Genomic DNA, 16,722 nt, shown 5'->3' on the forward strand with positions numbered 1-16,722 from the left:
GTTGCTAATGTGCAGTCTTGTGCAAGTAGGAATGCTTCAGTGAACCATTTGCATTTTATCAAACCTTTGTGATTCTGTAATGTTGAGTTTCATGAAAGTTTACCTGTACCATATCACTGCCTGAGTGGGTATACCATAATTCATGTGGATTGGACCACTGGTTGTGAAGAGCTGAAGCAGATGAAGTCTTTTAGATTACAGTTGAAGCTTACGTCATCAGGTATCATCATGGCTGGCATCATTGTGTGTCCCTTTAGCTTATCCAGGTTTCTCTGATTGTCTGAATTATGGACGTTCTGTTGCCTGTATCTAGACAGTAGCATAAAATACATTTATCCAAATGCATTAACTTTGGGAAAGTAGAAAGCACAATGTATAGCATTTTGTACATAAAACTAGTTCAGTGTTGTACATGTTCCCCTGAACTCCATAGATATCAACATTTTCGTTAGCAGTGCGTCAAAAATGGGAAAGATATAGCACTGTTATTGCAAAAGTGATTATGATGGAGTATTATTTCACACAAAGATAAATTTCAAGGTATAGTAACATTACAGAATTTTTTTCAGTTTTATTTGATTATTCATTCATTTATTTTACAGATTCGTGAACTGGACCACAAGGACTCTTTTTCACTTATGACCTAGTTAAAATAAGACAAATGAGTGCAGTGTGAGTAATGGTATTAGGAAGAAGTGTTGACACATCAGAGTAAAACTATATATATATATATATTATAGACTAGCATTTTAGAGCTGAGGTCAGGTGCATTCGTCTGTTTACATATGTGCACTTGTGTCATGTCCTCTTGAAGTAATGCTTCAGTTTTCACCTTAAATTTTGTTAAGTTAGACAGTTATCCAACCAAGAATGGGAAGGAGTTTATGTGGACCCTGAGTGGGAATTGCCTTGAAAGAGCAGGTCAGAATTTGTTCTGCAATAACCAGCGGTGACAACGTAGAAATGCATTGGAAGAACAGTCCTAATTTTGATACTGCTGAATAAGGATTGACATATGTCCAGGATGAGTAATTCATAACTCAGCATGTCAGTTAAAATGTTGCCCAAGGTGAATGATCAGGTATCTGTTTTTGATCAAAGTCTGTTGAAACAAAAGCCCATTTCTAATGTATGATAAAAAGGCTTACCTTCCCTGACATGGCATGACCTCAGTTGTGGCTATAATTTTGTAATGGAGCATAGAGGGGATTGCCCTCCTGTCCTTATGTGTACGTTCACATAAATAGGCTTTAACTGTCAACTACTATGTCTGAAAGGACTACCATCTGGTTGAGGATGGTGAAGAAGTGATTCTTTCATTTGGGAGCACCAGTCATGACATAACACTGTTTTGTATGTTTGTAGTCTGATCTGAGCATATTCTTAGCAGAAGTAGCTGCTGTCATCAGTAAGGCTAATCTGATATGCAGATAAGCAATCCCTTATGTAGTGCTTGCCTTGATTTATTAGTTAACACTTTCAACACTGCCCCACCTGATGAAGGAAAAAAAACCTTTTTGTTTGATGGGGTGTCATTCATGCCAAAATAATCTTAGTTTTATTCTGATTAGCATGAATGCCACATTAGCTGTTATCAGTCTTTTTAGAGTAAGAGGCCTGGAATTATAAATTGAGGTGTTTTTTAATTCTGAGTAAAAACTTTGGTAATCTCGCATATATATTCCCTTAACCTTTAGGGCTGTGCCAGATCATCACTAAACTTTTCAGAGATCATAAAATAAATTTGATCTGCCACTCAAGTGACTATATTATCAGTATACAAAGCACTTACACTAGAGCACTTTATTGTTAGATCAGTGAGGAGGAGAGAAAATGTAGGAGTTCAAATACAGACCGGTCCCTTTGTTTAACAGTATTATTGTGATTGCTGTAGTTTTGGGAACATCATGTAAGTCCCATTATGCAATTAACTTACAAACCAGGGTAACAGTGAGGCATTTAAGGCATAGAGAGTAAGTTCAGTAAGCACTTCTGCATGACTCATGGAGCCTGGTGTTTTGGCAATATTTACAAACCCTACTTCACTGAGTTTACCTTTTTCCCTTATTTTGAATATAAAATTGGTGAGAGTATGTGGGTACCCTTTTCTGAAATCACGATGCTGCTTATTCAGGCCTTATGATGATTTGTGATCTTTAACCACTTCTTTTTCTGAAATTTCGACTAGCAGGTGTAACAGCACGATCACCTGGTAGTATTTCATCTTAGATTTGGGTCCATGTTTAGGTAAGGCAATGAGATTTGCTTTTTTCCTTAGTTCAAGGAGGATGTCTACCATCCTGAAGTGAGGAGTTAGTGATGTACCTTAGTGATTCACCACTGAATGTATTGCAGACATTGTGGAATTCTGGAGAGAGAGAGAGCTCATCAGAGGCAGCAAACCAATAACATGGAGGTTATCTGTGGCTACAGGAACATCAGTGAACTGAAAATCAGTTGCCTTACAAAAATGACTTCTGTTGTAGTTGCATCTTGATGTTATGGAAATTCATTGATAACCTTAGTAAGGGGTAAATGGCGAAGCAGAGTACTTCAGTCAATCAGCGATTACTTATGCATAGTTGCATGGCTAATGTTCTGTGGCTCTGTAATTAGGGAGGAAATTTGATGGTGGTTGCTCTTCCCAGTGAGATTAATTCCTTCCAAAGGCCTCAGGTATTGGACAGATAATGAAACCTTTCCTTGCTTAAGATGAATGGCCTTTGCTGTACTTATTAGCCTGCTAAACTGATTCTTTGTTGTGCAGTACTGGACTTGCATTGCACATTAGTGCACTCGTGCCACATACAAGCTGCTTTACACCAGTAACTGCTTTTCTTAAAGCATTAATCAGCCATGCTGCAGGCTTGCCTTTTACACATGGGATTTTTGTAAGGAGAGTGTTTATCTGTAGTGGGAGTAGTTTAAAAAACAACTGTAGATCTGCATCACAGTCTGACTGTGATGTTGTAGCAGACTAGTCTGTAGTAACAAGCTGATACTACAGTTGCAACAGTAATTGAATGCCCTGTATTAAATGGTATAAGCAGGAATGTGCTTATATTTAACAGGAACAATATTGTATACCCAACAGTAGTTTAGTAGGTATGGCTGAGCATTAATCAGGGTGGTATGTACTAATCCATTCTAAAACAGATTGCTTACCAAATGTATTGTTTTTTTGTAGGGGTGTAAGCAGCTGTGTAAAAGAAATGCTGCAGGTTATTACAGTGCAAGTTCCAGTTTAAGTTGAAATCACCTATAAGTAGTACTTTAGGCCCTGGAAGTTAAGGGAATACATGTGGGATCATATATATTAAGTTTTTACATTAAAAAACACCTCACTTTATAATTCCTGGTCTCTTACTTTGAAAAGACTCATAAGAGCTAAGCACTAAATTAGGAGTATTGCCTTCTGGTATCAGCGCAAGCTGACTGACACTGAGAGCAACATTGTCAGGCAAAGTTGTATGGCGCTCAACTTCTAATACAGCACTTATTTGTGTTGCTTTGGGTCCTAAAGGGGGTCCTAAAGGGGGTAATATATATATATATATATATATATATATATATATATATATATATATATATATATATATATATATATATATATATATATATATATATATATATATATATATATATATATATATATATATATATATATATATATATATATATATATTCTTCATAACAGTACTGTCAAAACTTTTTTCAGAATACACCACGAAAACACTCAGAGAAAGGAACACAGAAGTGGCATTAATCCATCTTTATTCAGGACTGAATAAAGATGGATTAATGCCACTTCTTTTCCTTTCTCTGAGTGTTTTCGTGGTGTATTCTGAAGAATTTGTGGTTTGGCTTTCTGAGTATTATGGAGCTGTCAAAACTTTTACCAGAATAAACAGAGAGCAGGAAGTAAATGATACAAGGATTAAGGAGAGAGCGTTCAGCTAGCAAATATTTGCTTTCAAGACTGCTTCATAGTAAATGTTTTATCTGTTTATGCATGACTTGACACAGTTATGTAACTAACTTTGAGTCTTTTTGAGAAACATAGTTTGAAACAGTAAGAGATAGGGATCATATAGTAAATAATTAAATTGCAAGTTGATTAAGTAATCACATAGTCTGTCAAGGGAAGATGAAGTGAGCTTGTAACCAAGGGTTGCAAGTATTTTAGTGTAAATTCCTCTCTTTTACAGGTTCTGTTCCTGCAGGCTGCTGTGCCACAGATGTATGTTGACATATCTCTTTAGGTAGTATATGTTCTTCTCTCTCTCTCTCTCGCTCTTTTGCTGTCTCTTATAACTTTTGCATTTTTGCATTTACAACTTTCTAACTCTATGCTTTCATCTTTGTTGAATTCATACACTGTAATGAATAGTCTGGTTGATGCTCTCTTTTTCTAAATTGTACGGAAACACATCTAAAGGTTTGCTTACTTGCTGGTTCCCTTCCCCACAGTGGTTGGATGGTCTATCAAAAGGGCTAACTACTACCCATTGACTGCACAAGTCATTAAAAGTGGGGAATATATTTCCCTATTATTATGTCATGTTTTAAACTAAGAATGACAACAACTTAATGCATTACCGCCCAAAAAACACTTGCATTTCTTCCTGAGGTGTGGGGTACTATTTATTACCAAGAATGCATGCTGCATATTACTATTTTGTTTGTAATATTTTTCTTTCATACAAACTTTTCTTTTTCTCTGTCTTACCATACTGCCTTAACTTGACAGTCCTTGTAGTTGAGTGCCAGCAGTTATGATGTTGCACTTACTCAGTTTTGCGGTAGGACAGTATCATATTTAGCATAAACTATCAAATTCGATAATTTATCACATTTCATAGCCATAGCATGCATTTCAGAGGTAATGATTTTCACAAGTGTAATAGTCTTGTTACGATTTGTATAAAATCGTGCTATGTGACTATGTCTATAGCTGTTAGTTTTTGTTTGTTACCATCATTTGATATTTATTTTACTACATGCATAGGCTGCACCAGTTCTATACATAGTTTCGTAGTGCAACAGTCTTTCTGCTAGAGCAATAAAACATGCAGATTTTTTAGTGCCAGTTTAGCACATCCATTTTAAAAGAAGTAGGTAAGCGTCTTTTAAATATGTCATTTGACTATCATTTTATCACTGTATTTTTACTTTTATTTTGTTAACCCTCAAGACCTGACTATAAAGTAATTTTACCATTTAAGTCAGATAACTGTGACCTTTCCATTTTGTTATAAGAATGTCCAGCTATGAAACATTTGAGCTTGTGTCTCTAAGGGTAACATCTCTGGCAAGTTAAAACTTTTCACTATGTCATACTTCTAGTAATCAGTCCATGTATGTCCATGAAGGCTCTCAGTGGTTCATAGGTTTATAGTAGGCTGTCAACCACCAGGATCTTTATAAGCCTAGCCGTACAACCCAACCCCAGTTTTGTCCCTGAGTACATTGAACACGAGTATGGTGAGGGTATGTCAGTAGGGAGGTAGCTAAGGGTTATGTGGGGGGAGGGGTATTTGTTATTTTGAGATTAGTTAACTTACTGTCAGCCTCTGTCCATCAGAGACATGGGTGCCAAACTGGGGTTGAATTTATAATTTCTCATCCAATGGTCAAAGTTTCGCTTGAAAATTGTCAGGGGATGAACTCCTTTTCACATATTCCATAGTACAAGGATCCTTTGAAATACATATTGGTCTCCCCATCATGTTATATTTATATTGCAGGCAAAGTTCAAGTCTTTGGATCTAGTTTAATGTTCCGGTGCTGTTTGTTTTGTGGATGTGCAAGAGGGCCATCAGAGCTGGGTCTGAAGATGTCTTACATGCCACGCAAAGATCACCTCTCAGTAACCTGTAGGAAACTGAGTAAAGAGATAGGGTCTTAAGGTGATCTTTGTAGGACAGGATATTCATTCCCTGGATTCTCCTGGTGAGAAACCTTTGAGGATGTTGTAGCTGTTGCAAATGCCTGGCTCGGTTCATGCCAAAGGTGGTATTATTGTATTAGATGATGAGTCTGATAAGGGCTGAGTAGAGTGGTATTATAACTTCCTTCGACCTGGATGCTATACCCTTGCTTATGAGTTGGGTGACATAGAATGATTTTCTTAACTGTCTTCTCTACATGTTGGTTGCAAGCCAAATTACTATCAACGTATGTTTCCAAATCCCTAACTACCGGGTCAACTCTTTTTTTATTAATGGAGTAACTAGCTCCCAAAGGACACTGTAGTGCATTTCTTCATGTTGAGTTTTAATTTGTGGCTCTGGCATCAGTCATTTGTTTGTGTTATACCCCCTTGTAAGGTTGTTTGTGTCATTGGCGGGGTGGGGTGGTAAAATCTACCATAGCTCCCAACTTACAGTCATCTGCAAACTTTGTGAGCCAGAGGCCTTTGACATTAGCCTTGGCTTCTGAGAAGTAGATACCAAAAAGGAGCGGACCCAACGCAGAGCCCTAGGGTACTGCACTGGTGACTGGTCTGCTGGTGGAAGTGATCTCACCAATCCTGACTTCCTGGGTCCTGTCTGTGAGCCAGTCAGCAATCTAATGAGTTATGTAGGGAGTTATGCCTAGTGCTGAGAGTTTGTCAACAGTAACCTAGTAGGGTATTATATTGAATACTTTGGGCAGGTCGATGTAGGCAGTGCACACTGTTTTTCCTTCACAAAGAAGTCTATCAAGTTTAGTAAGCAAGAACTTCCACTGGCAAAGCCAAACTTGGATGGGTCCAGTGTTTGTAGTTTGCCAATGTACTTGATGATCATGTCCATGATAATTATTTCCATAGCTTTGCATATGACCATTGCAGCCCTCCATTCACTTATGTAATCTGTTTTGAGGCTGTAGATGAACAGTGGCTCTAATGGTTTTGCTAGGTCATGTTTGAGGCTATTTAGGATCCAACCAGAATATGGTTGTGGCAGTTTGAAACAATGTTTTTGGCCTTAGCGAGTGCCTCCAGGACCTTGCTCCCTGTTGGTAGCTGGTGGGATATGCTGGAAGGGATTTCACAGGGTTAGTGAGAGGCAAAGTGAGAGCTAAATTATCACCTAAAAGATTTGCTATATCACCCTGGTCAGTGAAGGTTATGCTTTTTTGCACCAGTTCTGCACACTGCTGTGTGCTACCTTTAAGGTTTCTGACAGTAGCTGAAGAATGCTTTCTGACTGTCCTTGCCATGAGAGGTTATCCTAGTCTCATAAATAGGCCTTTGTTGGACTTTATTAGACCTCTTAGTTTATTGCTTAGTTGAATCAGATGCCTTGTCTCTGTGAGAGTTTCTCTTTCTGATTTTGCCCATGACTTTTTTTTCTTTTATAATGTACCCAGCTAAGGCTTGGGTTCCACCAGTGCGGTTTGTTTTTGTTGTTAGATCTGGGTTTGCTTTTGGTAGATACAGCAGTCTCAGTGCAGACATTTTTCATGTTTCCTGTGGGTTTCTGTGAACCATTTTGCATAGGTAGTTGTGTTCATGGGGTTTGCAGGAGTCCTGAATTTTGACAGTGTTGCTTAACAAGATGTAGTTAGGTTTAGTTCCTATCTATTACTGGTTTAGCTCAGGTTTTCCAGGTTGATTTTTATTTTGAGGAGACAGATTTGTGATCCGTCCTCATGGGGGGGGGGGGGGGGGGTTTGCAACACTCTTCCATGTTGGTACCAGGTATAGTATGTTTGAGCCCCTGGATGGAGTGCGTAGTGCATGGTCCAGGGTGTTTCTGTTGACATATTCCAAGAAACATGTCTGTGAGTTACAGGCAGTGTACGTTTTCCCTGTGTATAAAGGGATAGTTAAAGTCTCCCATAAATAGGTTGTTTAGTCAGATGTTCAGCACCTTCATTAGATCCAGATGCAATTTCTGAGCTGTGTTGGACATGGAAGATGAGCTGTAGATGACCAGGACATGGTGTGAAACCTTGTCTGTGGATATCTGGACTTGAATGAACCCTAGGCCAGCATCCTGTTTAACTGAGTAGTATTTGTTGCTAATGCAAATCAAGACACCTCTATCTTTACCCCTGTCTGTTGTTGTTGCTACTGTTGGTCAAATTATGTGGAAGGCACTGTAACCTTGCATTACCATGGTACTTTCTGTGACTTTAAACCAAGTATTGGTAACAGCACAGATGTCTACATTCTTCTGAGTAAGGAGAGCTTGTAGGGTGTGGAGTTTCTTGTTTAGACTCCTGATATTGAGCAGTAATACCTTGAGATTGCTTTTGATTTTTTTTTTGCTATGTTGGTAGATGTTCTTCGTGTTTCACTGCTGCAGTCATTACATTTGGGTTATCTGCTTGCAGTAGCCCTCAGTCGGCTTGATTAACAAAGTCTTGGGTCCTGCGTCAGTTGCTGTCCCTTCTTCCATGACGTCAGGTCATCAGGGGGTATAAAACAGTCGACGCCATTACATCAGTCTTTCTTGCCATGCGGTGCCTGAAGCAGAAGCAGTTCACAAGTGCCAGTCGGCAAATTCCTGAAAATTTTCATTTTCGAGTTTCAGAACTGAAGTCTTCAACTAAAGCTAAGTACCCCATTGGGGAAACTTTTTCTTGCTCCTTACCGATGTCAGTAAAAGTTAATAATTGCATTACTTGTGGAAAGCAAATACCTCATAAAGATTTTCATTCGTACTCTATTCCTTGCCTAGGCCCTGACCACGATGTACCTTGCTGTCGGTTTTGTGCTTTATTTAATCAGCGCACTATCTATTGTCAGTATATTTTCGCCTCTAAATATTTCAGTTCTCGGTTTAATTATCCAGAAATGTTGTCAGTTAGCCATCCAACTACCGGGATTCTGAAAAACGCAAGGATAAAGACAGAGACAGGCCGCCGAGGTCCAAAGCTGCAGACGACACTTCTCCTAAGCCAGTCTCCTGTTCGCCGGTACTCAGTGAGGCACTTTCGCAGCCTCTGATACCCGCTACTTCTGATTCGCAGGCCTCTACTGAGACCCATTCGGAGTCCGGTATGCCGCGAGATGCTTCATCTATGGAACCTGCAGATGTCTTTACCTTGGATGAGTCCGGAGCTGCTGTGCAGGCACCGGCTTCAGAGGATGTATTCAGGCCTACGGACTTGCATATTAAACCAACGCCTCCTTCTTCTTTTAGGCCTAAATCTCAAACCATGCCTAAAAAAACTGATGCCCAGGCTGCATGCTCAGGCCTCTTTGCCTAAAAAACAAATGATAAGAATGGCTGAAGATCTTATAACTCTAATCAGGGGAAGCCAACCCCCCCCCCCTTCTAAGAGACCTATGACTGAAGTTATTAATGAATCTTCTGACCAGGATTCTGATTTTTCTGATTCTTCTGATGATCTGGATTTGCCCTATCTACTTATGAGGATTCTGATGCAGTGGATTCTATTCCCTCTGCTTCCCCTCCAGAAGATTTTTCTTTTGGTGAAACCTTACATACTCTAAGGGAGCATTTCCACTGGGAAAGCCAGGATTTTTCTGATTCAAAAAAGAGGCTTAAGGATTTCTTACTCCTGCCTCAGCATAGGCCTTTAGCTATTCCTCCTGTACTAGACATTGTTGATGCTTTTACGGAATATAGTTTGGCCCCTGATTCTTTGCCTCCTGCTCCCAGAAAACCTGACAGATATTACAGGGTTCCTGATTCACATAAGTTTCTTTTTAAAAATCCTATTGCTGATCCAGAGCCTATTTCACAGGGACCCAAGGGCATTAAGGCTTTTACTGCTAAAAATCCTACACCTTCTGATAGAGACTCCAGGGCGCTGGATAGATGGGGTAAGATGGTTTACACTTCTGTAGCCTTGGCCATTAGGGCTTTAAACTGCCAGTTTCATATGTTAAAGTATCAGCAACATGTTATTGGATTGCTTAAACAGAAAATAATGTTGATTTCTGACTGTGCGGAAAGTAAAGAATTACAGGATTTAATGCATTCTGCTGAACAGGTTGGAAAATATACTTTGCAATGTCGATTTGATTCTTGATAGGCATCTTGCAGGGCTGCTCTTACTGGATCTGTGCTCAGAAGGCATGCTTGGCTTAAGGAACAGTCTTTGCCTGATCATGTTAAAGCTAAATTGTTGGATGCTCCCTTAAATCAGGACCGCCTGTTTGGCAACAAGGCTGAGGAAGTTCTTAAAAAGATGGAAGATAAAGCTAAATCTATGCAAACTGTTAAAGATGTCTTACAAGTTTAGCCTCCTAGATTTAGTAGGCACTGGCCCTCTAAGAATTGGTCCTTTCCAGCCCCTTCCAGGTCTTCTCAAGTCCGACATAGCAGAATCCCCAGGTTTCAGTCCCAGGGGACACAGAAGACTAAGCAGTGGGGGGTTACTGTACCCAAATCAGGGAGTAGTAAGACTCCCCCCTATGGAAAACTGTCTCAATGACTTGCTTTTAAAATTTCCAAGCACTTCCCAACTGAATGCTCCTTTACGCGGAAAGATTGGTCTGCAGGCCAAAAACTGGGAACTCATTACCCAGGACAAATGGGTTTTAAATATAGTGTCCCAAGGATACAGATTTCACTTCCACACCTTACCAACACCAAGAGGGTGGCCAGATCTACCCCCAAATCAGTGGACGGAGGCCCAAAATCAAGTACTCTCTCTCTTAAGCATGGGGGCTATTCAGTTGGTACCAGAAGAGGAAAAGGGACAAGGGTTCTATTCGAGAATTTTCCTGGTACCCAGAAAAGGAAATGCATGGCATCATATCCTGGACTTTTCTACTCTAAATACCTTTCTGGTGTTTCCAAAATTCAAGATGCTGACTCTTCACCAGCTGCTTCCTGTGCTAGGCAAAGATGCCTGGTTGGCAACACTAGACTTAAAAGAAGCATACCTGCCCATCCCTATCAGGGAGTCTTGCAGAAGATACCTATGCTTCAAAGCAGGCTACATGCACTATCAGTTCTCTGCACTGCCCTTTGGCTTATCTGCTGTGCCCAGAATATTCACAAAGTGCCTAGCTCCAGTCATTGCATTCTGCATGCAAAGAAATATTCAAATTATACCCGTACATGGACGTTTGTCTAATTCAGGCAGAAAGCCAGGACATTTTGAATCATCTGGCCTTTGTTCAAAGGGTACTCACTTGTCTGGGGTACACCATAAATGAAAAGAAATCACACCTGGTACTCTGTCAACAAATTATATTCCTGGGAGCAAGCTTGAATACAACTTTCCAGATGGCTTTCCTCATGCCAGAGGAACGGATTAATTTGACAAGTTACTTCAAACAAGTGGCCACAAAAACCCAGATGTTCATCATGTTACACTGCTACAGTCATTACGCTTGGGTTATCCTGCTGTTAGGCAGTTCCCCAGTCGGCCTGAGTTCCAAAGTCTTGGTCCGGCGTCGGTTGCTGTCGCCTCCTCCCTGACGTCAGTGCGACAGGAGTATATAAGATGCAGCCAACGCCATTTTCTTCAGTCTTTCTTGCCGTGCGGTGCCCGAAGCAAAAGCAGTTCGCAAGTGCCGGTTGGCCGACTCCTGAGATTTTCATTCCGAATCCAGAACCGAAGTTTTCTACAAAGCTAAGTACCCAGTTGGGGAAACTTTTTCTTGCCTCAGACCGATGTCAGTAAAAGTTAATAACTGTATTTCTTGCGGGAAGCAAATACCTCATAAGGATTTCTATTCCTATTGTATCTCATGCCTAGGCCCAGACCACGACGTCACTGGTTGTCGGTTTTGTGCTAGGTTTAACAAGCGCACTATTAAACGTCGGTTTGATTTTGCCCGACATTATTTTGGCAGAAAATTTAATTACACCATGCCGTCGGAACTTCCGATGACTGGAATACATAAAAAGCGCAAAGACAAGGACAGGCATCCGAGGCCCAAAACTGACGACAAAGCCTCTTCTAGGTCGGTCGCTGGTTCTCCGGTTTTCAACGAGGAGCCTTCGCAGCCCCTGACGACCGCTTCTGCAGAACCACAGGCCGCCTCCAACTCCCACGTGCAGATGGCTGTGCCTTCGGACGCACAAGTCTTTCAGCCTACCGAGATTAACCCTTCAGAGGGATCCGGAGTAGCTGAGCAACCCGAAGCTTCAGAGGGTGTTTTCAGACCTATTCAGTTAAGCATTAAACCCCCTGCTAAGTCCAAGCCTCCTTTAAAAACAAAGAAACAAATACAGCATTCTCCAGGACAGAAAAACAAATCCCAAACGGCTACAGGTACACTGAGGTGCCAAAACTGCAACAATAAGAATACAATGAGGCACCAAAGTTGTACACTGCAAACTATCCACAGTAATTTTATTTAGAAAAAAGAACAGTAGGTGAGCGCTTTCACAACTCAGTATTGCTTCATCAGACAATGTTAATGCAGACCATGCTTGGTTAAATACTTAAGCAATCAGTGTGGTTTCAACCATTTAAAGCAATACAGTCAAAATAATTTAACAATTAGACACTGTTAGTACAAGCTTATGCAAACTATGTATTTAAAACTAACCTTAAAATACATGTCTCTCTATGAAAACCATCATTGTTGACCTTAATATATGTAAAAAGTATAAAAATGTATATAATATAAAAATATGTCCTATATAAAATCTTGAATATATATATATATAAGTAAATGCAAGAGCTTGATGAACCATAGTACCACATTAAAACCTAGAAATTAATGTTTAAGACGTCTTGCTTTAAGGCAAGGGACTAGTGAAGTACAGCCATTTAAGCCCGGATGTCTATCTACATTCAGCTTGATAATCCATTTCTGTTCTAGCTCTTCCGTATAGTTTTCTATGTCCCCACCTCTATTTGTCCTTAATACTTGTTGTAAAACCAAAAATTTGAAGCAGTGAGTACTGTTTGTATTTAAAATATGATTTGCTAGGGCATTAGACTGTTTCAAATTTTGTATATCCCTTGCATGGTCTAATATTCTATCTTTGAAAGTTCTCTTGGTTTTTCCTACATAATAGGCATGACATGCTTGACAAAAACTAAAATAAATAACATCTGTACTCTTACAATCAAAGTATTTCTTAGTATATAGCCTAAAATGTTTCATTGGATGAATATACTCATTTTTAGTATAAATGTACTGACAATTCCTGTATGGAAAAGTGCCTTGTCTGTTGGAAAGGTTTTTTCTATGGGGTTGATGTTCTTTATTACAAAGATGTTGCTTTAATGACACGTTGTTCTTGAAACTAAAACTTGGTGTATCACCGATCATAGGGACAAGGTCTGGTATTTCCTGTAATAAGTGCCAGTTCTTCTTAATGATATCTGTATACTTATTGATATCACTTGCAAATCGAAAAACTACTCTAAACTTATTCCTATCAATGTCTCTATTACCAGACGTTCTTATATCAGTTTCTTGAGAGCTCATATAAGGCTTACATCTTGTTGATCTAACTTTCCATGCCTCTGTTATCACATTCGTGATTTCTGAACTTGAGTAGCCTCTTTGCTCAAATTCACTGTGTAATTTATCCAGTGCCCCTGCAGCCTCTTCATCATTGTTATGTAGGCGTAAAGTTCTAAAAACTTGTCCTTTAAGAACATTTCTAGAAATGTGTCTCGGGTGCATACACGATTTATGAAGACAGGCATCGGTCCTAGTAGGTTTGTAGTAAATTTTTTCAGCTGTTTTAAATTAGTTTTAGTTACACTTACATCTAAAAAGTCAATGGAGGTGTCAGAAGATGTAAAAGAAAATTTCAAAAAATCTGTTGTACTATGTAAATAATCTACAAAATTACTGATATTGGAACCATGTCCTCTCCACAAAATAAAAATATCATCCACAAAACGTACAAACCAAAGGATACAATCATAATAAGGATTCAAGACCGATCAAACATACTCTTCTTCCCATCTTACTAATGATAGACTGGCGTAGCTGTTGGCACATGACGTGCCCATTGCTACGCCATTCATCTGTAGAAAGAACTCATCTTGGAAAGTAACAACGTTATTTTCAAGTATAATCTCTAGTAGGCTACAGACTAACAAAATCTTATCTGGTAAAAGCTTCCTATCTGTGTTAAGGAACTCTCTTACTTTATCAATTCCCCATGCATTCGGAATGCTCGTAAAAAGGGATTCAATATCCATAGTAAGGAATACAAATGCTTCATCATCATTAATAGTTTCCATTCTATCATGCAGACGCTGCAAAAACATGTTTGTATCTCTAAGAATAGTATGACAGCTGTTTAAGAACTCATGTAAAATACCCTCTAAATAAATCGATAAGGGCTCAGTACACCAACCTGCTCCTGATACAATGGGACGCATAGGAGGGGCAGTGATGTGTTTATGGATTTTGGGTAGGCCATATATTCTAGGAATTAAAGGTTTCTGTACCAAAAAATAATTAAACAAAGGTTCATCAATTAATCCTGTGATCAATAGATCAAATACTAAAAAACACACCTTGTCAATAATGTCAGTTACAGCTGCTTTAGTTAATATCTGGTAGACACGGTTATCTAGTAACAAGGTATTCATCTGACTAATATACAGATCTTTATCCATTAAAACAATTTTGCCACCTTTGTCAGCCTGCTTTATAACAAGGGAATTCAGATTCTGTAATTCATTCAAAGCCCTGTATTCTGGCGCAGTAAGGTTATAAAAGGTGCAACCATTAAAATCAGTGATATACATTTCTTTAAAAGCATGCTCACAAATGTCCACAAATCTTTGTATACCTGAAGGAGTAGGAGGTATATAGGTACTAGGTTTTTTATATATATTAATGTTTACATCATTATTGTTAGGAAAAATACACTTTAAACTTAAATTTCTACCTAGTAATTTTAGATCTGTTATCATTTCTATTAAATCTGCCTTTCTGGCAGGGATAAAGGATAGACCTTTATTCAATAAATCACACTGTTCATTAGTTAGTGGAAAGGAGGAAATGTTCACAATAAGATTATTTTCATTCTCCTTTTTTTCGAAAAATGCACAGTTCTGTCCACATGGTGTTCCCTTGTTGTGTTCACCATGGTTGGGTTGCTCTTGACCCGACCTCTGAATGGAAGAGCTGTCTTCAGAGTAAACTCTCCCACTTTCGGATTGTCTAAAAAAACGCTAATATCTTTAGCGTTAACTTGTACACTGTTTATAGGACTCTTACCTGCATTGTTAGCATTTCTTTGCTCTTCGTTCTGCTGTTTCTTCTCTGCATTTGATGTAGATGTGTCTCCGTAGACAGCTGGAACAGACGATGCAATCTTGGGGGCAGAAGTACTAGTGCTAACACTTTCCTTCGTATGTGTAGCTGTAGCTGCCATATTTGCATTCAAATTATTAGCGTGAAAACCGGAAGTGGAGGGCTGTGTTCCAATGTTTAGTGTCCTACTGCTCTCTGCATTCGTAGTGGCAGGATTCTGAGTGGTGGTTCTATTTATAGAGTCCCTTGGCCATGAGAATACATTATTATTTTTAAAATCGAGTTTGTCTCTGTTCAATTTATTTAATTTAATATTTTAATTTAATATTTTGAAGCTTCCTTTCATAAGCGCTAATATTTTCATGTAACTGGCCCATTTTATTCAAAGTAATGGCAGTAGAAAAAGTTTCAGATATCCTGTTTTCTAGAGTTACAATTTCCGTTTTTAATTCAGTCTCAAGTGGTGAAAAAAACTCTATAAGAAGCTCCATATATTTGGAACTAAAAGACAAATTCAATTCTTGCCACTTACGTAACAGTTCAGGATATGAATTTCCATATGTGGGCATATTTAATATGCGTAAACCACGAGGAATTACTTTTGCTTCCAATGAAGCTTGCAAATGCAGTCTCTGCCATTGTAGTCTTTTATATTTATATAGAAGATTTTCCAACCCCCTATATTGCACCTGAAATTCAAGCATCTCTTCCATGCCAGAAGCAATGTCCATTGCACTTGTCTGTACCTCAGTATTTAGTAGTGGATTTACTGGGACATCCAAGAGTTTAAGGAATCGACTGTGCTCATTCAATAATCCTTGATTAATGTCCATATCCATCTTTTTCAGAACCACAGTGTGTCCTTGGCAACGCAGGTAAGAGTCCTATAAACAGTGTACAAGTTAACGCTAAAGATATTAGCGTTTTTTTAGACAATCCGAAAGTGGGAGAGTTTACTCTGAAGACAGCTCTTCCATTCAGAGGTCGGGTCAAGAGCAACCCAACCATGGTGAACACAACAAGGGAACACCATGTGGACAGAACTGTGCATTTTTCGAAAAAAAGGAGAATGTAAATAATCTTATTGTGAACATTTCCTCCTTTCCACTAACCAATGAACAGTGTGATTTATTGAATAAAGGTCTATCCTTTATCCCTGCCAGAAAGGCAGATTTAACAGAAATGATAAGAGATCTAAAATTACTAGGTAGAAATTTAAGTTTAAAGTGTATTTTTCCTAACAATAATGATGTAAACATTAATGTATATAGAAAACCTAATACCTATATACCTCCTACTCTTCCAGGTATACAAAGATGTGTGGACATTTGTGAGCATGCTTTTAAAGAAATGTATACCACTGATTTTAATGGTTGCACCTTTTATAACCTTACTGCACCAGGATACAGGGCTTTGAATGAATTACAGAATCTGAATTCCCTTGTTATAAAGCAGGCTGACAAAGGTGGCAAAATTGTTTTAATGGATAAAGATCTGTGTATTAGTCAGATGAATACCTTGTTACTAGATAACCATGTCTACCAGATATTAACTAAAGCAGCTGT

General features: G+C 38.8%; 1 protein-coding gene across 1 annotated transcript in view; it reads left to right on the forward strand.

The window, feature by feature from the left end:
• DGKQ (diacylglycerol kinase theta) overlaps positions 1–16,722 on the forward strand; it is a 2,194,335-nt gene that overhangs the window by 455,139 nt on the left and 1,722,474 nt on the right. The gene's annotated exons all lie outside the window — the stretch shown is intronic.

This window comes from Protopterus annectens, chromosome 17.part0 (assembly GCF_019279795.1).
Source record: "Protopterus annectens isolate FY-2018-M chromosome 17.part0, PAN1.0, whole genome shotgun sequence".
NCBI classification, from domain to species: Eukaryota; Metazoa; Chordata; order Ceratodontiformes; family Protopteridae; genus Protopterus; species Protopterus annectens.